Source organism: Rhipicephalus microplus, chromosome 6 (assembly GCF_043290135.1).
Source record: "Rhipicephalus microplus isolate Deutch F79 chromosome 6, USDA_Rmic, whole genome shotgun sequence".
NCBI lineage: Eukaryota > Metazoa > Arthropoda > Arachnida > Ixodida > Ixodidae > Rhipicephalus > Rhipicephalus microplus.
In genome coordinates this window covers 18,760,576-18,784,789 of record NC_134705.1, presented here as the reverse complement: position 1 = coordinate 18,784,789, position 24,214 = coordinate 18,760,576, and the positions used below count along the sequence as shown (strand labels likewise).

Genomic DNA, 24,214 nt, shown 5'->3' with positions numbered 1-24,214 from the left:
TCCAACAGCGAGTAATGCCAAGGAATGTATAGGGGAAGTTATTAGAACAAACGGAATATCAATAGGAAGAAAAAAGAGTGGGTGAAAATATAACCAGCCGTGAGCAGGAATCAAACATACGAATTCGAAATAACGCATTCGATGCTCTAACCACTGAGGTATTACAGAGGCCTTCCCTCACCCCACTTTTTGGGGTTTATATGTAAATTTAGAAGTAGGAGTGTTGGTCAGCGCCATTTATACGCCAAGCAGTGAGTATGAAACACTCTTTCATTTATTTTCATTTTCATTTTCATTTATTTACTCTCAATGCCGTACGGCGTTACAGAGAGGTGGGGTACAATATTAAACAATCAAGAGAAAAGACAACAGCGGGGTGGTTACAAAAAATGATTGCTGACAGTGGACCTGAAGTGCGCAGTGGACCTGAAGTACTACTTGTTTCATGTTAGTGACACTAGATGACCGGGAATAATCAGAGAGAATGAAACGAGCAGCCCGTTTTTGGATAGGTTCAGCGTGGAGACAAGATTGGCAGATTGTGGATCCCATAAAGAAGAGGCATATTCAATCTTCGGCCGTACAAGGGTTTTGTAAAGCTGCAGTTTCAATGAAGTGGGAGCTCGAGAGAAATTTCGTAGAAGGAAGCCGAGCATGCGGTTCGCATTATTGCTAATATTTTCAATGTGCGAGTGCCACGAAAGATTATCTGAAATCTGAACGCCGAGGTATTTGTAGGTGGTAGCCGATAATAGAGGGGAGCCATTCAGGAAATGTGTGTTTACAGGGGTGTGCTTGATTGTTCGAGTTAACCTCGTATATTTGCACTTGTCGACGTTTAGTTTCATTGGCCAGGTGTTGCACCAGGCTGAAATTGTGTTAAGGTCGGTTTGAAGTTGCGAGGAATCAGAAAGTACACATATATTTCCATACATAACACAATCGCCAGCGAAAAGACGTATTGCTGAGGTTTTGGTATCAGGAAGATCATTAATATAAATTAGGAAGAGAAGAGGCCCCAATACTGATCCTTGAGGGACACCAGATGTAACAAGACATTGAGGAGATTCGTTATCATTAACGGCTACATATTGAAAGCGATTCTGCTGAAAACATTCAATCCACCTTAAAATGTTCGGGTCAGTGCTCAGTTTGCTAAGTGTTTAAAGTAGCAATGGGTGGGAGACGCAGTCAAATGCCTTCGCGAAATCTATGAAAATGCAATCGACTACTGACGCACGATCCAACAAAGAACAGAGATCATTTGTAAAGGTGATTAATTGAGTTTCACAGAAATGATTTTTGCAAAAAACCGTGTTGGTAGACTGTAAAAAATGAATTAGATTTTAAAAAGCTCAAGTTATTGTAAATGATGTGTTCGAGTAGTTTGCTTTGGATTGATGTAAGAGAGATGGGTCGATAGTTAAACGGGGAGAAACTTCACCATACTTGTACACTGGAATCACCTTTCCTCCCTTCCAGTCGTCGGGCAGTAAGGAACACTGTAAAGACTGTGAAAAAATATAGGAAAGGATCAATACGGAATACACATTGCTACTTTTCAGAAACTTATAGTTAATTCCATCTATTCCAGAAGTTGAAGAAATTTTAGCCCCCTGTATCAGCTTGAAAATTCCAGCACAGTCAATAAAAATGGGTTCTATTGGTTCAAGATGTAGGCTTTCTTTAACAGGAAAAGAAGAAGGAATTGTTTTAGTAAAAGATAAAGAAAACGTATTGTTGAGCAACACGCAGCACTGCTCTCGTGGAACAAGTGTTCCATCCGGTGTTTTTAATTTTACATCTTTAGATCTGCTCATATTAACAGCGCTCCAGAACTTGCGGGCATCAGTCGATAAGAGGGATGGGAGCGTTCGCTGATAAAACTCGGTTTTTGCACGAGAAAGGGCTTTTTTATATTCTGATGCGACGCGCGCATAAGCCGCCCACCTTTCAGCAGAACTTGATAGTCTACAGCGGTGAAAAATGCGCTTTTTTATTAAGCAGTCGTTTTAGTGAGACGTTGTACCACGGTTGGCGTTTATGACAGGGTAGTCATCTGAGCAGTATGTACTTATCAGTCAGCCATTGAACCTTGTTTCGAAATAAAGCCTATTTAACATTGAGCGGATGCTCCCAAAATTCAGGAAGGAAATAATCTATAAAAGCTTCCAGTTCCCTATTTATGGCTTGGAAATCAGCTTTAACGTACTCTCTAATTTGTTTATACTGTTTAGCGGGGCGCGATGAGGATGACGGTATAGTGAAATGGGCAACTAAGTGGTCACTCAAAGCAGGCAAAAGCGTTAAAGATGAAACAGACTCGGGAACAGTGGTCAGTAAAAGGTCGAGGGTGCTGGAAGACGACTGGGTAACGCGAGTAGGTCCTTTAACAAGTTGACTTAAGTTAAATATAGAGCAAACGTCAATAAAACTTGAGCATTCTTCAGAAGGACTGGTTGTTACAGGAAACGGCTCGTTCTACGAAATTGCCGGAAAGTTAAAATCAGCCAAAACAAACAAGGGGGCTCTAGGAAATTTAACGACGACTTGGTTGAGGCAATCGTGGAATTCATCGCAAAAAGTAGACAAACTGTTCGGCCGACGGTAGCAAGCACAGAACAACAAATCTGCGTAGTTTATCTTGATACAAACACAAAGAAATTCTAAATGTGATGCAATGCTGACGTCATAAGACGCAATCTCATCGGATACCGCAATAAGAATTCCACCTCCTTTCCGCTCAATTCTGTCGTGCCTGTATAGAGTGTAATCTTTTTTGCAATTCAGCAGTTCTTTATTATCCACTTGTTCATGCAGCCAAGTCCCTGCGAGCACAACAACATCAGCTGAGCACGCGTCAATCGCAGACGATAACTCATCACGTTTAGGAATCAAACTTCTGATGTTGGTGAACAGAAAAGAATAGTCGCGTTTGGATTTCGCCCGCACGGCTGAGGGTTGCTAGGTAGTGGTTTGGTGCGGTAACAGAGAGTTGGCTGTATCGCCAGTGGAAAGAGGGGCACTGTACATCCCAACTTCGCAGACACTATCGGTTACACTGCAATAAGCATAACATTGTTTGCCGACGTACAGCTTGTTATAGCGCAAACTGTGCTGTTTCCCTGTAGCCTTCCCAAAATCGTGAAGCTTTTTGCGCGAGTAGCGAGTGGCCTTACAAAAGTCTTCTTGGATTGTGATACCGGTGCCCTTAAGTTTAGCCCTTTGAGATAAAATTCGGTCTTTTGTTTTGGAAGACGCAACCTTGACAATTATAGGTCGGCACTTGTTCTCGACAAAGGAGCCTAATCTGTGTGCCCGAGCAATTCCATCAGTGGGCACTGGTTCAGAAAAGGTGGTGGATAAGAGCTTTTGTACTTTCTCTTCAGCTGACGCCCATGTATATGAATGACTATCGTCAAAGCCGTAAAAAAGGAAGTTGTCCCGCCGAGCCCTATCTTCTAAATCATCGAGGCGTGAGAGCACAGCCGAATTTTCGCAGTTGATAATTTCAGCTACTTTGCGGCAAGTGTCAGCGTCGTCAGTAAGGCGTTCCAGGATGGAAACCTTGATCTCAACCGCTGCTAATCTCTCGGTTACATCTGTTACTCAATCTTCGAGCAATTTCTGGCTGGCTCTTACTTCGTTCAGCGACGACATTACTTCGGCGTGGCGTGACTCCATTGTACCTGCGAGGGATTTTATAGCTTCCGTTACTTCACTATTGGTGATCTCGGCAACCGGTTTAGGAGGCCCAGGGTTAAGTTCTATATCCCCAGACATAATAAGCAATTGCATAGCATGAACACAGTGAATGCAAACCGTCAAAAGCACATGGGGGCATGGGACAAGCACCAGACAACGGTTGCTCGTTTTTTTTACAATGCAAGGAAGGTGAACAACTAACCTGTATGAAAAACAGGAAGGGCTTAAGCAACGCCATCTTTACTGCTGCTGCCACAAGCCCACTAATGGTAGCTTGTTCACGCTGGTTCTTTATATTGTCCGGATCCCCTGGAGGCTGTGATGCGGTGGTTCCTCCGGTGTAGGTGCGCAGTGGAGCAGCGTCCACGCATGGCCGCGCATAGTCGACTCGTTGAAGATAGCAGCTGGTCACCGGGGTTGACCAAGAACGCACAAAGCAGCCAGGCTGCGGCGTTGATTCCGAAGACGAGACAGCCAGTATCTGTATGAAAAACAGGAAGGGCTTAAGTAACGCCGTCTTTACTGCTGCTGCCACATGCCCACATGCGCATGTGGCAGCAGCAGGTTAGTTTCATGCGCATGTGTTGCGTCACGTAGCACGTGAACCTAATAGTGGGCAGCTGACTAATAGTCTTTGTATACAACTTAATGACACCAAGTCTGCCAGTACGAAGCCCTCATTAATGAATAAGGAAAAGAAGTGTACACCTAATGGCTCGTTTTTTTGTGTTTTGACACAATAATAATGAGATCAAACAGACAGTAATGCCAAGGAATATAGGGGGAATTATAAAACAAATGGAATGTCAATAAGAAGAAAGAAAAGTGCGTAAAAAATAAGCAGCCGTGGGCAGAAATCAAAGCTACGACCTTCGAATAACGCGTGCGATGCTTGTACCACTGAGCTATCATAGCAGCCTTTACTCACCCCAATTTTTCGGGTGTATATGTAAATTTGGAAGTAGGAGTGTCAGTCAGCGCCATCTATAGGAAAAGCAGGAAGTGTGAAACACTCTTTTATGTGCATGTGTGAGCTCACGTAGCACGTGTACTTAGTACGAGCGGGTGGCTGATGAATAGTCCCTCGTATACAACCTAATTTCACTAAGTCTGCCAGTACGAGACCCTTGGTAATGAATAAGGGAAAGAAGTGTATACCTAAGGGCTCATTGTTTCGTGTATTGACACAATAGTATTGAGATCGAACAGACAGTATTACCAAGGAATGTAAAGGGGAAGTTATTAGAACAAATGAAATGTCGATGAGAAAAAAGGAAAGTGGGTGAAAAAATAACAAGCCGTGTGCAGGAATCGAACCTACCACCTTCGACTACCGCGTTCGATGCTCTAACCACTGAGGTATTACAGCGGCCTTCCCTCACCCCACTTTTTGGGGTTTATATGTAAATTTAGAAGTAGGAGTGTCGGTCAGCGCCATGTATAAGCCAATCAGCGAGTGTGAAACACTCTTTTATGTCCATGTTTTGCGTCACGTAGCACGTGAACTTCTGACGAGCGGGCAGCTGACTAACAGTCCCTCGTACACAACCTAATGGCACCAAGTCTGCCAGTACGAGACCCTCGTAATGATTAAGGGAAAAAAGTGTATACCTAGGGGCTAGTTTTTTCGTGTTTTGACACAATAATAATGAGATCTAGCAAACAGTAATACCAAGGAATGTATAAGGGTTGGTATTAGAGCAAATGGAATGTCAATAGGAAGAAAGAAAAGTGGGTGGAAAAAATAACAAGGCATGAGCAGGAATTGAACCTACGACCTTCGAATAACACGTTCGATGCTCTAACCACTGAGCTATCAACGCGGCCTTCCCTAACCCCAATATTTGGGGTTGATATGTATATTCTTAAGTAGGAGTGCCAGTCAGCGCCATCTATAAGCCAAGCAGCGAGTGTGAAACACTCTATTATGCGCATGTGTGGCGGCACGTAACGCGTTAACTTCTAACGAGCGGGCAGCTGACTCATAGTCCATCGTATACAACGTAATTACACCTAGTCTGCCAGTGAGACACTCGTCAATGAATAAAGAAAAAAGTGTATACCGAAGGGCTTGTTTTTTCGAGATTTGACACAATAATAATGATATCTAACAGACAGTATTGTCAGGGAAAGTATAGGGGAAGTTATTAGAACAAATGGAATGTCAATAAAAAGAAATAAACGTGGGTGAAAAAATAACCAGCCGTGAGCAGAAGTCAATCCTACGACCTTGCAATAATGCATTCGATGCTCTAACCTCCGAGCTAACAGAGCGGCCTTTCCTCACCCCGCTTTTTTGTGTTTATATGTAAATTTAGAAGTAGGAGTGTCAATGTCAGCGCCATCTATAAGCCAAGCAGCGAGTGTGAAACACTCTTTTATGCGCATGTGTGGCGTCACGTAGCACGTGAACTTAATACGAGCGGCAAGCTGACTAATAGTCCCTCGTATACAACCTAATGACACCAAGTCTGCCAGTACGAGACCCTCGTTAATGAATCAGGGAAAGAAGTGTAAACCTAAGGGCTTAATTTTTCTTGTTTTGACACCATAGTAATGAGATTTCATAGACAGTAATGCCAAGGAATGTATAGAGGAAGTTATTAGAACAAATGGAATGTGAATAAGAAGAAAGAAAAGTGGGTTTAAAAATCACAAGCCATGAGCAGGAATCGATTCTACGACCTTCGAATAACGCGTTCGATGCTCTAACTACTGAGCTATCTCAGCGGCCTTTCTTCACCCCACGTTTTGGGGTTTATATGTAAACTTAGAAGTAGGAGTGTCACTCATCGCCATCTATAAGCCAAGCAGCGAGTGTGAAACACTTTTTCATGCGCATGTGTTGCGTCACGTAGCACGTGAACTTAATATGAGCGGGCAGCTGACTAATAGTCCCTCGTGTACAACCTAATGACACCTAGTCTGCCAGTACGAGACCCTCGTTAATGAATAAGGGAAAAAAGTGTATACCTAAGGGCTCGTTTTTTCGTGTTTTGACACAATAATAATGGGATATAACAAACAGTAATGCCAAGCAATGTATGGGGGAGGTTATTAGAATAAATAGAATGTCAATAGAAACAAAGAAAAGTGGGTGAAAAAATAACAAGCCATGAGCAGAACTTTAACGTACGACCTTGGTATAACACGTTCGATGCTCTAACCACTGAGCTATCAAAGCGGCCTCCCCTCACCCCCCTTTTTTGGGTTTATATGTAAATTTAGAAGTAGGAGTGTCGGTCAGCGCCATCTATAAGCCAATCAGCGAGTGTGAAACACTCTTTTATGTCCATGTTTTGCGTCACGTAGCACGTGAACTTTTGACGAGCGGGCAGCTGACTAACAGTCCCTCGTACACAACCTAATGACACCAAGTCTGCCAGTACGAGACCCTCGTAATGATTAAGGGAAAAAAGTGTATACCTAAGGGCTCGTTTTTTCGTGTTTTGACACAATAATAATGAGATCTAGCAAACAGTAATGCCAAGGATTGTATACGCGTTGGTATTAGAGCAAATGGAATGTCAATAGGAAGAAAGAAAAGTGGGTGGAAAAAATAACAAGCCATGAGCAGGAATTGAACCTACGACCTTCGAATAACACGTTCGATGCTCTAACCACTGAGCTATCAACGCGGCCTTCCCTAACCCCAATATTTGGGGTTGATATGTATATTCTTAAGTAGGAGTGCCAGTCAGCGCCATCTATAAGCCAAGCAGCGAGTGTGAAACACTCTATTATGCGCATGTGTGGCGGCACGTAACGCGTTAACATCTAACGAGCGGGCAGCTGACTCATAGTCTATCGTATACAACGTAATTACACCTAGTCTGCCAGTGAGACACTCGTCAATGAATAAAGAAAAAAGTGTATACCGAAGGGCTTGTTTTTTCGAGATTTGACACAATAATAATGATATCTAATAGACAGTATTGTCAGGGAAAGTATAGGGGAAGTTATTAGAACAAATGGAATGTCAATAAAAAGAAATAAACGTGGGTGAAAAAATAACCAGCCGTGAGCAGAAGTCAATCCTACGACCTTGCAATAATGCATTCGATGCTCTAACCTCCGAGCTAACAGAGCGGCCTTTCCTCACCCCGCTTTTTTGTGTTTATATGTAAATTTAGAAGTAGGAGTGTCAATGTCAGCGCCATCTATAAGCCAAGCAGCGAGTGTGAAACACTCTTTTATGCGCATGTGTGGCGTCACGTAGCACGTGAACTTAATACGAGCGGCAAGCTGACTAATAGTCCCTCGTATACAACCTAATGACACCAAGTCTGCCAGTACGAGACCCTCGTTAATGAATCAGGGAAAGAAGTGTAAACCTAAGGGCTTAATTTTTCTTGTTTTATTTATTTATTTATTTACATAGTTCCTGCAACGCCGTAGTGGCATTACTGCAGGGGGGTATACATAAGAAGTCATAGAAAACATTTCTGCGATAAGACGCCAAACATAGTGAAAAATTCAATTATAACAACATATAAAAATAAAAAATATTTTAGTACAATATTGCACATGACAACAGGTACCAAAAGAGAAGTACCTATGTCACAATTTCACAACGATGTGAAAAAAGCGCTGTTGTCACTCAAGTTCACTATACCTTCGGGAAGTTCATTCCAGTCTCTAATTGTTTTTAAAAAGAAGGAGTTGGCAAAAGTAGTGGTTTTGTATGCGTATTCTTGTATTTTATGTGAGTGTTGGCATCTTGTGGAACGATATGTTGGTGCTAGTAGGTATTCAGACTTATTAATTCCTGTTAGGTTATAATATATGCTATGCAGAAGTTTTAATCGAAGTTTCCGTCTTCTAGATTTTAGGGTTTCCCAGCCTAATATGGCCTTTATTTCTGACATACTAGCGAATGGGTCGTAGTTGTTGCTGACGAAACGGGCTGCCTGGTTTTGGACTTTTTCTATTGTTTTTGCAAGATACTTTTGAGCCGGGTCCCAGATAACACAAGCATATTCAAGTATAGACCTGACAAGAAGGAAGTAAAGAGTTTCTTTCACTTCTTTTGTTGCATAGTGAAAGTTTCTACGAATAAAAAACAACGTTCTACTAGCCTTTGAGATCATTTGGTCTATGTGTCTGTTCCAATGGAATGATTCTGTCAAGTAAATTCCTAAATATTTACACTCGGGCACTTTTTTGACTGCCTCACCATTAATACTGTATGTGCACTGGACTTTTGAAATGTTCTTTGCAAAGCTGATGTGGTTGCACTTCGAGATATTTAAGCACATATTCCACGTGGAGCACCAATGTGATACCGTGTTTAAGTCATCTTGCAATAATTCAGTGTCTGTGATTGAAGTAATGTGACGGTAGATGACGCAATCGTCTGCGAATAATTTTATGCAAGATTTTATGTTATATGCTATATCGTTTATATAAACCAAAAATAACAGCGGACCTAGAACGCTACCTTGTGGCACGCCTGAAGTCACGTTTACATATGAAGACGTTTTAGAATTTAAAACAACACACTGTTTACGACCACTTAAGTAATTCCGTAGCCAGGTTTGCAGCTTAGCATTAATATTCAGTGAAGCCAGTTTAATATCTAACAGATTATGTGGGACCGTATCAAATGCCTTGCGAAAATCGAGAAATAATGCATCAACAATGTTGTTACGGTCAAGCGCAGTCAGTACGTCATGCTGAAATTCAGTTAGTTGTGTGACGCATGAACGACCCTGCCGAAATCCATGCTGGGAGCGGGCAAAAAAATGAGTAGATTCGAGATATTTGAACAATGCGCTATAAATAACATGTTCTAATAATTTGCAACAGGTTGAAATTAAGGATATGGGACGATAATTTTGTACATGTTTTTTGCTTCCTGCCTTGTGTACAGGAACCACATTGGCTGTTTTCCAATCCCTTGGAATAACGCCGGTGTCTAGAGACAACTTGTACATTATGCATAAATATTGTGCAATAATAACGTGACACTTTTTAAGTACATGAGATGATATACCGTCAGGCCCTGTAGCCTTAGAGGTGTCCAGAGTACGCAGCAGACTATCCAAACCAGCGTAATCGATTTCAATTTCCGCCATTTCATTACCAATATTTTTTGAAGGTAGCATTGGAGAGTGTTCAGTTCTTTTTGAAAACACTGACTGAAAATAGGCGTTAAATGCTTCAGCTTTCTCCAAGTCATCCGTTATAGTTTTTTCCTGGGTTAAAAGGTCAGGGATAGCTGTGTCGTCTTTTCTGTTGCTCTTGACATACTTCCAAAAGAATTTTGGATTACACTTCAAGTCTGTGTTTAGCTTGTCAAAGAAGACACGCTTTGCCTGTTTTAGTTTTAACTTAAGTTCTTTGTTTACACTTTTGAGCTTTGTTTTATTTAGTGCTGTTCTCTTTTTAAGAAACCTTTTATGGGCATTCGCTGCTTTTCTAACAAGTTTGCGTATCTCAGAGTTGAACCAGGGTTTGTGCCTCTTTCTGCATCTTAGACACCTCTGAGGTACGTACATATTCACCAGCTCTGTAACCTTGTCACGGAAAATTTGCCACAATTCATCCATGCCGCATGACTCCGATATGCATAAAAAAGTGGGATAATACAAGACCAGCTCTTCGGAAATGGCATTAAAGTCCCCTCTGTCGTACATGAAAACATTTCGAGGGGTTTGCTTACACGCAGGTATTCTAGAAACGTTTAACTCTGCAACAACGCAACTATGATCACTAATTCCTGGACTTACGTTTGTGTGAACAATAACATTTTCGTCATTGCTTAGTAAAAGATCTAGTAAAGCGTTAAACCGAGTTGGTTCGTTCACATATTGTTGTAGCCCATAGACGCTCATTAGTTCTGAAAAGGCAGAACAATTTCGATTTTTTTGTGGGGCTACACAGTCGGAATCCCATTTCATATCGGGCAGATTGAAATCCCCTCCCAGTATTACGCAGTGAGATATTTGTGATAGTATGTCGGAAAGTTGAATCAAAGATTCATTATTGTGGTCAGGTGGGCGGTAAAACGATCCAAAAACGATGTTGTTTCCCTGGGGAAATTGGACGCGGCACCATACTGATTCAGTTTCATTATCAAAAACAACTTCTTCGCTGGCAAGGCTACTTGAAATTAAAAGAAACACGCCACCACCATGCCTGTTTCTGACACCATAGTAATGAGATTTCATAGACAGTAATGCCAAGGAATGTTTTGAGGAAGTTATTAGAACAAATGGAATGTGAATAAGAAGAAAGAAAAGTGGGTTTAATAATCACAAGCCGTGAGCAGGAATCGATTCTACGACCTTCGAATAACGCGTTCGATGCTCTAACTACTGAGCTATCTCAGCGGCCTTTCCTCACCCCACTTTTTGGGGTTTATATGTAAACTTAGAAGTAGGAGTGTCACTCAGCGCCATCTATAAGCCAAGCAGCGAGTGTGAAACACTTTTTCATGCGCATGTGTTGCGTCACGTAGCACGTGAACTTAATATGAGCGGGCAGCTGACTAGTAGTCCCTCGTGTACAACCTAATGACACCTAGTCTGCCAGTACGAGACCCTCGTTAATGAATAAGGGAAAAAAGTGTATACCTAAGGGCTCGTTTTTTCGTGTTTTGACACAATAATAATGGGATATAACAAACAGTAATGCCAAGCAATGTATGGGGGAGGTTATTAGAACAAATAGAATGTCAATAGAAACAAAGAAAAGTGGGTGAAAAAATAACAAGCCATGAGCAGAACTCTAACGTACGACCTTGGTATAACACGTTCGATGCTCTAACCACTGAGCTATCAAAGCGGCCTCCCCTCACCCCCCTTTTTTGGGTTTATATGTAAATTTAGAAGTAGGAGTGTCGGTCAGCGCCATCAATAGGCCAAAGAGCGAGTGTGAAATCTCTTTTATGCGCATGTGTGGCGTCACGTACCACGTGAACTTATTACGAGTGGGCAGGTGACTAATAGTCCCTGGTATATAGGCTAATGACACCAAGTTCGCCAGTACGAGACCCTCGTTAATGAATAAGAGAAGAAGTGTATACATAAGGGCTTGTTTTTTTCGTGTTTTGACACCATAAAAACGAGATCTAATAGACAGTAATGCCAAGGAATGTATAGCAGAAGTTATTAGAACAAATGCAATGTGAATAGGAACAAAGAAAAGTGGGTTTAAAAATAACTAGCCGTGAACAGTAATCGAACGTACTACCTTCGAATAACGTGTTCGACGCTCTAACAGCTCCGCTATCACAGCGGCCTTCCCTCACCCCACTTTGTTTGGGTTTATATGTAAATTTAGAAGTAGGAGTGTCGGTCAGCGCCATGTATAAGACAAGCAGCGAGTGTGAAACACTCTTTTATGCCCATGTTTTGCGTCACGTAGCACGTGAACTTCTGACGAGCGGGCAGCTGACTAACAGTCCCTCGTACACAACCTAATGGCACCAAGTCTGCCAGTACGAGACCCTCGTAATGATTAAGGGAAAAAAGTGTATACCTAGGGGCTAGTTTTTTCGTGTTTTGACACAATAATAATGAGATCTAGCAAACAGTAATGCCAAGGAATGTATAAGGGTTGGTATTAGAGCAAATGGAATGTCAATAGGAAGAAAGAAAAGTGGGTGGAAAAAATAACAAGCCATGAGCAGGAATTGAACCTACGACCTTCGAATAACACGTTCGATGCTCTAACCACTGAGCTATCAACGCGGCCTTCCCTAACCCCAATATTTGGGGTTGATATGTATATTCTTAAGTAGGAGTGCCAGTCAGCGCCATCTATAAGCCAAGCAGCGAGTGTGAAACACTCTATTATGCGCATGTGTGGCGGCACGTAACGCGTGAACTTCTAACGAGCGGGCAGCTGACTCATAGTCCATCGTATACAACGTAATTACACCTAGTCTGCCAGTGAGACACTCGTCAATGAATAAAGAAAAAAGTGTATACCGAAGGGCTTGTTTTTTCGTGTATTGACACAATAATAATGATATCTAACAGACAGTATTGTCAGGGAAAGTATAGAGGAAGTTATTAGAACAAATGGAATGTCAATAAAAAGAAATAAACGTGGGTGAAAAAATAACCAGCCGTGAGCAGAAGTCAATCCTACGACCTTGCAATAATGCATTCGATGCTCTAACCTCCGAGCTAACACAGCGGCCTTTCCTCACCCCGCTTTTTTGTGTTTATATGTAAATTTAGAAGTAGGAGTGTCAATGTCAGCGCCATCTATAAGCCAAGCAGCGAGTGTGAAACACTCTTTTATGCGCATGTGTGGCGTCACGTAGCACGTGAACTTAATACGAGCGGCAAGCTGACTAATAGTCCCTCGTATACAACCTAATGACACCAAGTCTGCCAGTACGAGACCCTCGTTAATGAATCAGGGAAAGAAGTGAATACCTAAGGGCTTACTTTTTCTTGTTTTGACACCATAGTAATGAGAATTCATAGACAGTAATGCCAAGGAATGTATAGAGAAAGTTATTAGAACAAATGGAATGTGAATAAGAAGAAAGAAAAGTGGGTTTAAAAATCACAAGCCATGAGCAGGAATCGATTCTACGACCTTCGAATAACGCGTTCGATGCTCTAACTACTGAGCTATCTCAGCGGCCTTTCTTCACCCCACGTTTTGGGGTTTATATGTAAACTTAGAAGTAGGAGTGTCACTCATCGCCATCTATAAGCCAAGCAGCGAGTGTGAAACACTTTTTCATGCGCATGTGTTGCGTCACGTAGCACGTGAACTTAATATGAGCGGGCAGCTGACTAATAGTCCCTCGTGTACAACCTAATGACACCTAGTCTGCCAGTACGAGACCCTCGTTAATGAATAAGGGAAAAAAGTGTATACCTAAGGGCTCGTTTTTTCGTGTTTTGACACAATAATAATGGGATATAACAAACAGTAATGCCAAGCAATGTATGGGGGAGGTTATTAGAACAAATAGAATGTCAATAGAAACAAAGAAAAGTGGGTGAAAAAATAACAAGCCATGAGCAGAACTTTAACGTACGACCTTGGTATAACACGTTCGATGCTCTAACCACTGAGCTATCAAAGCGGCCTCCCCTCACCCCCCTTTTTTGGGTTTATATGTAAATTTAGAAGTAGGAGTGTCGGTCAGCGCCATCTATAAGCCAAAGAGCGAGTGTGAAATCTCTTTTATGCGCATGTGTGGCGTCACGTAGCACGTGAACTTACTACGAGCGGGCAGGTGACTAATAGTCCCTGGTATATAGGCTAATGACACCAAGTTCGCCAGTACGAGACCCTCGTTAATGAATAAGAGAAGAAGTGTATACCTAAGGGCTTGTTTTTTTCGTGTTGTGACACCATAATAACGAGATCTAATAGACAGTAATGCCAAGGAATGTATAGCAGAAGTTATTAGAACAAATGCAATGTGAAAAGGAAGAAAGAAAAGTGGGTTTAAAAATAACTAGCCGTGAACAGTAATCGAACGTACTACCTTCGAATAACGTGTTCGACGCTCTAAGAGCTCCGGTATCACAGCGGCCTTCCCTCACCCCACTTTGTTTGGGTTTATATGTAAATTTAGAAGTAGGAGTGTCGGTCAGCGCCATGTATAAGCCAAGCAGCGAGTGTGAAACACTCTTTTATGCCCATGTTTTGCGTCACGTGGCACGTGAACTTCTGATGAGCGGGCAGCTGACTAACAGTCCCTCGTACACAACCTAATGACACCAAGTCTGCCAGTACGAGACCCTCGTAATGATTAAGGGAAAAAAGTGTATACCTAAGGGCTAGTTTTTTCGTGTTTTGACACAATATTAATGAGATCTAGCAAACAGTAATGCCAAGGAATGTATAAGGGTTGGTATGAGAGCAAATGGAATGTCAATAGGAAGAAAGAGAAGTGGGTGGAAAAAATAACAAGCCATGAGCAGGAATTGAACCTACGACCTTCGAATAACACGTTCGATGCTCTAACCACTGAGCTATCAACGCGGCCTTCCCTAACCCCAATATTTGGGGTTGATATGTATATTCTTAAGTAGGAGTGCCAGTCAGCGCCATCTATAAGCCAAGCAGCGAGTGTGAAACACTCTATTATGCGCATGTATGGCGGCACGTAGCGCGTGAACTTCTAACGAGCGGGCAGCTGACTCATAGTATCGTATACAACGTAATTACACCTAGTCTGCCAGTGAGACAGTCGTCAATGAATAAAGAAAAAAGTGTATACCGAAGGGCTTGTTTTTTCGAGTTTTGACACAATAATAATGAGATCTAACAGACAGTATTGCCAGGGAAAGTATAGGCGAAGTTATTAGAACAAATGGAATGTCAATAAAAAGAAATAAACGTGGGTGAAAAAATAACCAGCCGTGAGCAGAAGTCAATCCTACGACCTTGCAATAATGCATTCGATGCTCTAACCTCCGAGCTAACACAGCGGCCTTTCCTCACTCCGCTTTTTTGTGTTTATATGTAAATTTAGAAGTAGGAGTGTCAATGTCAGCGCCATCTATAAGCCAAGCAGCGAGTGTGAAACACTCTTTTATGCGCATGTGTGGCGTCACGTAGCACGTGAACTTAATACGAGCGGCAAGCTGACTAATAGTCCCTCGTATACAACCTAATGACACCAAGTCTGCCAGTACGAGACCCTCGTTAATGAATCAGGGAAAGAAGTGTATACCTAAGGGCTTACTTTTTCTTGTTTTGACACCATAGTAATGAGATTTCATAGACAGTAATGCCAAGGAATGTATAGAGCAAGTTATTAGAACAAATGGAATGTGAATAGGAAGAAAGAAAAGTGGGTTTAAAAATCACAAGCCGTGAGCAGGAATCGATTCTACGACCTTCGAATAACGCGTTCGATGCTCTAACTACTGAGCTATCTCAGCGGCCTTTCTTCACCCCACGTTTTGGGGTTTATATGTAAACTTAGAAGTAGGAGTGTCACTCAGCGCCATCTATAAACCAAGCAGCGAGTGTGAAACACTTTTTCATGCGCATGTGTTGCGTCACGTAGCACGTGAACTTAATATGAGCGGGCAGCTGACTAATAGTCCCTCGTGTACAACCTAATGACACCTAGTCTGCCAGTACGAGACCCTCGTTAATGATTAAGGGAAAAAAGTGTATACCTAAGGGCTCGTTTTTTCGTGTTTTGACACAATAATAATGGGATATAACAAACAGTAATGCCAAGCAATGTATGGGGGAGGTTATTAGAACAAATAGAATGTCAATAGGAAGAAAGAAAAGTGGGTGAATAAATAACAAGCCATGAACAGAAATTTAACGTACGACCTTTGAATAACACGTTCGATGCTCTAACCACTGAGCTATCACAGCGGCCTCCCCTCACCCTCCTTTTTTGGGTTCATATGTAAATTCAGAAGTAGGAGTGTCGGTCAGCGCCATCTATAAGCCAAAGAGCGAGTGTGAAATCTCTTTTATGCGCATGTGTGGCGTCACGTAGCACGTGAACTTATTACGAGCGGGCAGGTGACTAATAGTCCCTGGTATATAGGCTATTGACACCAAGTTCGCCAGTACGAGATCCTCGTTAATGAATAAGAGAAGTGTATACCTAAGGGCTTGTTTTTTTCGTGTTTTGACACCATAATAACGAGATCTAATAGACAGTAATGCCAAGGAATGTATAGCAGAAGTTATTAGAACAAATGCAATGTGAATAGGAACAAAGAAAAGTGGGTTTAAAAATAACTAGCCGTGAACAGTAATCGAACGTACTACCTTCGAATAACGTGTTCGATGCTCTAACAGCTCCGCTATCACAGCGGCCTTCCCTCACCCCACTTTGTTTGGGTTTATATGTAAATTTAGAAGTAGGAGTGTCGGTCAGCGCCATGTATAAGCCAAGCAGCGAGTGTGAAACACTCTTTTATGCCCATGTTTTGCGTCACGTAGCACGTGAACTTCTGACGAGCGGGCAGCTGACTAACAGTCCCTCGTACACAACCTAATGGCACCAAGTCTGCCAGTACGAGACCCTCGTAATGATTAAGGGAAAAAAGTGTATACCTAGGGGCTAGTTTTTTCGTGTTTTGACACAATAATAATGAGATCTAGCAAACAGTAATGCCAAGGAATGTATAAGGGTTGGTATTAGAGCAAATGGAATGTCAATAGGAAGAAAGAAAAGTGGGTGGAAAAAATAACAAGCCATGAGCAGGAATTGAACCTACGACCTTCGAATAACACGTTCGATGCTCTAACCACTGAGCTATCAACGCGGCCTTCCCTAACCCCAATATTTGGGGTTGATATGTATATTCTTAAGTAGGAGTGCCAGTCAGCGCCATCTATAAGCCAAGCAGCGAGTGTGAAACACTATATTATGCGCATGTGTGGCGGCACGTAACGCGTGAACTTCTAACGAGCGGGCAGCTGACTCATAGTCCATCGTATACAACGTAATTACACCTAGTCTGCCAGTGAGACACTCGTCAATGAATAAAGAAAAAAGTGTATACCGAAGGGCTTGTTTTTTCGTGTATTGACACAATAATAATGATATCTAACAGACAGTATTGTCAGGGAAAGTATAGAGGAAGTTATTAGAACAAATGGAATGTCAATAAAAAGAAATAAACGTGGGTGAAAAAATAACCAGCCGTGAGCAGAAGTCAATCCTACGACCTTGCAATAATGCATTCGATGCTCTAACCTCCGAGCTAACACGGCGGCCTTTCCTCACCCCGCTTTTTTGTGTTTATATGTAAATTTAGAAGTAGGAGTGTCAATGTCAGCGCCATCTATAAGCCAAGCAGCGAGTGTGAAACACTCTTTTATGCGCATGTGTGGCGTCACGTAGCACGTGAACTTAATACGAGCGGCAAGCTGACTAATAGTCCCTCGTATACAACCTTATGACACCAAGTCTGCCAGTACGAGACCCTCGTTAATGAATCAGGGAAAGAAGTGAATACCTAAGGGCTTACTTTTTCTTGTTTTGACACCATAGTAATGAGATTTCATAGACAGTAATGCCAAGGAATGTATAGGGGAAGTTATTAGAACAAATGGATTGTAAATAAAAAGAAATAAACGTGGGTGAAAAAATAACCAGCCGTGAGCAGAAGTCAATCCTACGACCTTGCAATAATGCATTCGATGCTCTAACCTCCGAGCTAACACAGCGGCCTTTCCTCACCCCGCTTTTTTGTGTTTATATGTAAATTTATAAGTAGGAGTGTCAATGTCAGCGCCATCTATAAGCCAAGCAGCGAGTGTGAAAGACTCTTTTATGCGCATGTGTGGCGTCACGTAGCACGTGAACTTAACACGAGCGGCAAGCTGACTAATAGTCCCTCGTATACAAACTAATGACACCAAGTCTGCCAGTACGAGACCCTCGTTAATGAATCAGGAAAAGAAGTGTATACCTAAGGGCTTAATTTTTCTTGTTTTGACACCATAGTAATGAGATTTCATAGACAGTAATGCCAAGGAATGTATAGAGGAAGTTATTAGAACAAATGGAATGTGAATAAGATGAAAGAAAAGTGGGTTTAAAAATCACAAGCCGTGAGCAGGAATCGATTCTACGACCTTCGAATAACGCGTTCGATGCTCTAACTACTGAGCTATCTCAGCGGCCTTTCCTCACCCCACTTTTTGGGGTTTATATGTAAACTTAGAAGTAGGAGTGTCACTCAGCGCCATCTATAAGCCAAGCAGCGAGTGTGAAACACTTTTTCATGCGCATGTGTTGCGTCACGTAGCACGTGAACTTAATATGAGCGGGCAGCTGACTAATAGTCCCTCGTGTACAACCTAATGACCCCTAGTCTGCCAGTACGAGACCCTCGTTAATGAATAAGGGAAAAAAGTGTATACCTAAGGGCTCGTTTTTTCGTGTTTTGACACAAAAATAATGGGATATAACAAACAGTAATGCCAAGCAATGTATGGGGGAGGTTATTAGAACAAATAGAATGTCAATAGAAACAAAGAAAAGTGGGTGAAAAAATAACAAGCCATGAGCAGAACTTTAACGTACGACCTTGGTATAACACGTTCGATGCTCTAACCACTGAGCTATCAAAGCGGCCTCCCCTCACCCCCCTTTTTTGGGTTTATATGTAAATTTAGAAGTAGGAGTGTCGGTCAGCGCCATCTATAAGCCAAAGAGCGAGTGTGAAATCTCTTTTATGCGCATGTGTGGCGTCACGTAGCACGTGAACTTACTACGAGCGGGCAGGTGACTAATAGTCCCTGGTATATAGGCTAATGACACCAAGTTCGCCAGTACGAGACCCTCGTTAATGAATAAGAGAAGAAGTGTATACCTAAGGGCTTGTTTTTTTCGTGTTTTGACACCATAATAACGAGATCTAATAGACAGTAATGCCAAGGAATGTATAGCAGAAGTTATTAGAACAAATGCAATGTGAATAGGAAGAAAGAAAAGTGGGTTTAAAAATAACTAGCCGTGAACAGTAATCGAACGTACTACCTTCGAATAACGTGTTCGACGCTCTAACAGCTCCGCTATCACAGCAGCCTTCCCTCACCCCACTTTGTTTGGGTTTATATGTAAATTTAGAAGTAGGAGTGTCGGTCAGCGCCATGTATAAGCCAAGCAGCGAGTGTGAAACACTCTTTTATGCCCATGTTTTGCGTCACGTGGCACGTGAACTTCTGACGAGCGGGCAGCTGACTAACAGTCCCTCGTACACAACCTAATGACACCAAGTCTGCCAGTACGAGACCCTCGTAATGATTAAAAGAAAAAAGTGTATACCTAAGGGCTAGTTTTTTCGTGTTTTGACACAATATTAATGAGATCTAGCAAACAGTAATGCCAAGGAATGTATAAGGGTTGGTATGAGAGCAAATGGAATGTCAATAGGAAGAAAGAAAAGTGGGTGGAAAAAATAACAAGCCATGAGCAGGAATTGAACCTACGACCTTCGAATAACACGTTCGATTCTCTAACCACTGAGCTATCAACGCGGCCTTCCCTAACCCCAATATTTGGGGTTGATATGTATATTCTTAGGTAGGAGTGCCAGTCAGCGCCATCTATAAGCCAAGCAGCGAGTGTGAAACACTCTATTATGCGCATGTATGGCGGCACGTAGCGCGTGAACTTCTAACGAGCGGGCAGCTGACTCATAGTATCGTATACAACGTAATTACACCTAGTCTGCCAGTGAGACAGTCGTCAATGAATAAAGAAAAAAGTGTATACCGAAGGGCTTGTTTTTTCGAGTTTTGACACAATAATAATGAGATCTAACAGACAGTATTGCCAGGGAAAGTATAGGCGAAGTTATTAGAACAAATGGAATGTCAATAAAAAGAAATAAACGTGGGTGAAAAAATAACCAGCCGTGAGCAGAAGTCAATCCTACGACCTTGCAATAATGCATTCGATGCTCTAACCTCCGAGCTAACACAGCGGCCTTTCCTCACCCCGCTTTTTTGTGTTTATATGTAAATTTAGAAGTAGGAGTGTCAATGTCAGCGCCATCTATAAGCCAAGCAGCGAGTGTGAAAACTCTTTTATGCGCATGTGTGGCGTCACGTAGCACGTGAACTTAATACGAGCGGCAAGCTGACTAATAGTCCCTCGTATACAACCTAATGACACCAAGTCTGCCAGTACGAGACCCTCGTAATGATTAAGGGAAAAAAAGTGTATACCTAAGGGCTCGTTTTTTCGTGTTTTGACACAATAATAATGACATCTAGCAAACAGTAATGCCAAGGAATGTATACGCGTTGGTATTAGAGCAAATGGAATGTCAATAGGAAGAAAGAAAAGTGGGTGGAAAAAATAACAAGCCATGAGCAGGAATTGAACCTACGACCTTCGAATAACACGTTCGATGCTCTAACCACTGAGCTATCAACGCGGCCTTCCCTAACCCCAATATTTGGGGTTGATATGTATATTCTTAAGTAGGAGTGCCAGTCAGCGCCATCTATAAGCCAAGCAGCGAGTGTGAAACACTCTATTATGCGCATGTGTGGCGGCACGTAACGCGTTAACTTCTAACGAGCGGGCAGCTGACTCATAGTCCATCGTATACAACGTAATTACACCTAGTCTGCCAGTGAGACACTCGTCAATGAATAAAGAAAAAAGTGTATACCGAAGGGCTTGTTTTTTCGAGATTTGACACAATAATAATGATATCTAACAGACAGTATTGTCAGGGAAAGTATAGGGGAAGTTATTAGAACAAATGGAATGTCAATAAAAAGAAATAAACGTGGGTGAAAAAATAACCAGCCGTGAGCAGAAGTCAATCCTACGACCTTGCAATAATGCATTCGATGCTCTAACCTCCGAGCTAACAGAGCGGCCTTTCCTCACCCCGCTTTTTTGTGTTTATATGTAAATTTAGAAGTAGGAGTGTCAATGTCAGCGCCATCTATAAGCCAAGCAGCGAGTGTGAAACACTCTTTTATGCGCATGTGTGGCGTCACGTAGCACGTGAACTTAATACGAGCGGCAAGCTGACTAATAGTCCCTCGTATACAACCTAATGACACCAAGTCTGCCAGTACGAGACCCTCGTTAATGAATCAGGGAAAGAAGTGAATACCTAAGGGCTTACTTTTTCTTGTTTTGACACCATAGTAATGAGAATTCATAGACAGTAATGCCAAGGAATGTATAGAGAAAGTTATTAGAACAAATGGAATGTGAATAAGAAGAAAGAAAAGTGGGTTTAAAAATCACAAGCCATGAGCAGGAATCGATTCTACGACCTTCGAATAACGCGTTCGATGCTCTAACTACTGAGGTATCTCAGCGGCCTTTCTTCACCCCACGTTTTGGGGTTTATATGTAAACTTAGAAGTAGGAGTGTCACTCATCGCCATCTATAAGCCAAGCAGCGAGTGTGAAACACTTTTTCATGCGCATGTGTTGCGTCACGTAGCACGTGAACTTAATATGAGCGGGCAGCTGACTAATAGTCCCTCGTGTACAACCTAATGACACCTAGTCTGCCAGTACGAGACCCTCGTTAATGAATAAGGGAAAAAAGTGTATACCTAAGGGCTCGTTTTTTCGTGTTTTGACACAATAATAATGGGATATAACAAACAGTAATGCCAAGCAATGTATGGGGGAGGTTATTAGAACAAATAGAATGTCAATAGAAACAAAGAAAAGTGGGTGAAAAAATAACAAGCCATGAGCAGAACTTTAACGTACGACCTTGGTATAACACGTTCGATGCTCTAACCACTGAGCTATCAAAGCGGCCTCCCCTCACCCCCCTTTTTTGGGTTTATATGTAAATTTAGAAGTAGGAGTGTCGGTCAGCGCCATCTATAAGCCAAAGAGCGAGTGTGAAATCTCTTTTATGCGCATGTGTGGCGTCACGTAGCACGTGAACTTACTACGAGCGGGCAGGTGACTAATAGTCCCTGGTATATAGGCTAATGACACCAAGTTCGCCAGTACGAGACCCTCGTTAATGAATAAGAGAAGAAGTGTATACCTAAGGGCTTGTTTTTTTCGTGTTGTGACACCATAATAACGAGATCTAATAGACAGTAATGCCAAGGAATGTATAGCAGAAGTTATTAGAACAAATGCAATGTGAAAAGGAAGAAAGAAAAGTGGGTTTAAAAATAACTAGCCGTGAACAGTAATCGAACGTACTACCTTCGAATAACGTGTTCGACGCTCTAAGAGCTCCGGTATCACAGCGGCCTTCCCTCACCCCACTTTGTTTGGGTTTATATGTAAATTTAGAAGTAGGAGTGTCGGTCAGCGCCATGTATAAGCCAAGCAGCGAGTGTGAAACACTCTTTTATGCCCATGTTTTGCGTCACGTGGCACGTGAACTTCTGATGAGCGGGCAGCTGACTAACAGTCCCTCGTACACAACCTAATGACACCAAGTCTGCCAGTACGAGACCCTCGTAATGATTAAGGGAAAAAAGTGTATACCTAAGGGCTAGTTTTTTCGTGTTTTGACACAATATTAATGAGATCTAGCAAACAGTAATGCCAAGGAATGTATAAGGGTTGGTATGAGAGCAAATGGAATGTCAATAGGAAGAAAGAGAAGTGGGTGGAAAAAATAACAAGCCATGAGCAGGAATTGAACCTACGACCTTCGAATAACACGTTCGATGCTCTAACCACTGAGCTATCAACGCGGCCTTCCCTAACCCCAATATTTGGGGTTGATATGTATATTCTTAAGTAGGAGTGCCAGTCAGCGCCATCTATAAGCCAAGCAGCGAGTGTGAAACACTCTATTATGCGCATGTATGGCGGCACGTAGCGCGTGAACTTCTAACGAGCGGGCAGCTGACTCATAGTATCGTATACAACGTAATTACACCTAGTCTGCCAGTGAGACAGTCGTCAATGAATAAAGAAAAAAGTGTATACCGAAGGGCTTGTTTTTTCGAGTTTTGACACAATAATAATGAGATCTAACAGACAGTATTGCCAGGGAAAGTATAGGCGAAGTTATTAGAACAAATGGAATGTCAATAAAAAGAAATAAACGTGGGTGAAAAAATAACCAGCCGTGAGCAGAAGTCAATCCTACGACCTTGCAATAATGCATTCGATGCTCTAACCTCCGAGCTAACACAGCGGCCTTTCCTCACTCCGCTTTTTTGTGTTTATATGTAAATTTAGAAGTAGGAGTGTCAATGTCAGCGCCATCTATAAGCCAAGCAGCGAGTGTGAAACACTCTTTTATGCGCATGTGTGGCGTCACGTAGCACGTGAACTTAATACGAGCGGCAAGCTGACTAATAGTCCCTCGTATACAACCTAATGACACCAAGTCTGCCAGTACGAGACCCTCGTTAATGAATCAGGGAAAGAAGTGTATACCTAAGGGCTTACTTTTTCTTGTTTTGACACCATAGTAATGAGATTTCATAGACAGTAATGCCAAGGAATGTATAGAGCAAGTTATTAGAACAAATGGAATGTGAATAGGAAGAAAGAAAAGTGGGTTTAAAAATCACAAGCCGTGAGCAGGAATCGATTCTACGACCTTCGAATAACGCGTTCGATGCTCTAACTACTGAGCTATCTCAGCGGCCTTTCTTCACCCCACGTTTTGGGGTTTATATGTAAACTTAGAAGTAGGAGTGTCACTCAGCGCCATCTATAAACCAAGCAGCGAGTGTGAAACACTTTTTCATGCGCATGTGTTGCGTCACGTAGCACGTGAACTTAATATGAGCGGGCAGCTGACTAATAGTCCCTCGTGTACAACCTAATGACACCTAGTCTGCCAGTACGAGACCCTCGTTAATGATTAAGGGAAAAAAGTGTATACCTAAGGGCTCGTTTTTTCGTGTTTTGACACAATAATAATGGGATATAACAAACAGTAATGCCAAGCAATGTATGGGGGAGGTTATTAGAACAAATAGAATGTCAATAGGAAGAAAGAAAAGTGGGTGAATAAATAACAAGCCATGAACAGAAATTTAACGTACGACCTTTGAATAACACGTTCGATGCTCTAACCACTGAGCTATCACAGCGGCCTCCCCTCACCCTCCTTTT

The 24,214-nt window shown here is 42.1% G+C and overlaps 6 non-coding genes across 6 annotated transcripts; all 6 read right to left on the bottom strand.

Moving 5' to 3' along the window:
• Positions 1-7,270: 7,270 nt before the first annotated feature.
• TRNAT-UGU (transfer RNA threonine (anticodon UGU)) lies at positions 7,271-7,346 on the bottom strand. Its single transcript has one exon. It is a non-coding gene; the product is annotated as a tRNA-Thr (tRNA).
• Positions 7,347-12,328: 4,982 nt separating this feature from the next.
• On the bottom strand, positions 12,329-12,404 carry TRNAT-UGU (transfer RNA threonine (anticodon UGU)). Its single transcript has one exon. It is a non-coding gene; the product is annotated as a tRNA-Thr (tRNA).
• A 2,193-nt stretch (positions 12,405-14,597) lies between these two features.
• TRNAT-UGU (transfer RNA threonine (anticodon UGU)) lies at positions 14,598-14,673 on the bottom strand. The gene has a single exon. It is a non-coding gene; the product is annotated as a tRNA-Thr (tRNA).
• Positions 14,674-16,861: 2,188 nt separating this feature from the next.
• On the bottom strand, positions 16,862-16,937 carry TRNAT-UGU (transfer RNA threonine (anticodon UGU)). The gene has a single exon. It is a non-coding gene; the product is annotated as a tRNA-Thr (tRNA).
• A 3,554-nt stretch (positions 16,938-20,491) lies between these two features.
• Positions 20,492-20,567, bottom strand: TRNAT-UGU (transfer RNA threonine (anticodon UGU)). Its single transcript has one exon. It is a non-coding gene; the product is annotated as a tRNA-Thr (tRNA).
• Positions 20,568-22,760: 2,193 nt separating this feature from the next.
• Positions 22,761-22,836, bottom strand: TRNAT-UGU (transfer RNA threonine (anticodon UGU)). The gene has a single exon. It is a non-coding gene; the product is annotated as a tRNA-Thr (tRNA).
• Positions 22,837-24,214: the final 1,378 nt, after the last annotated feature.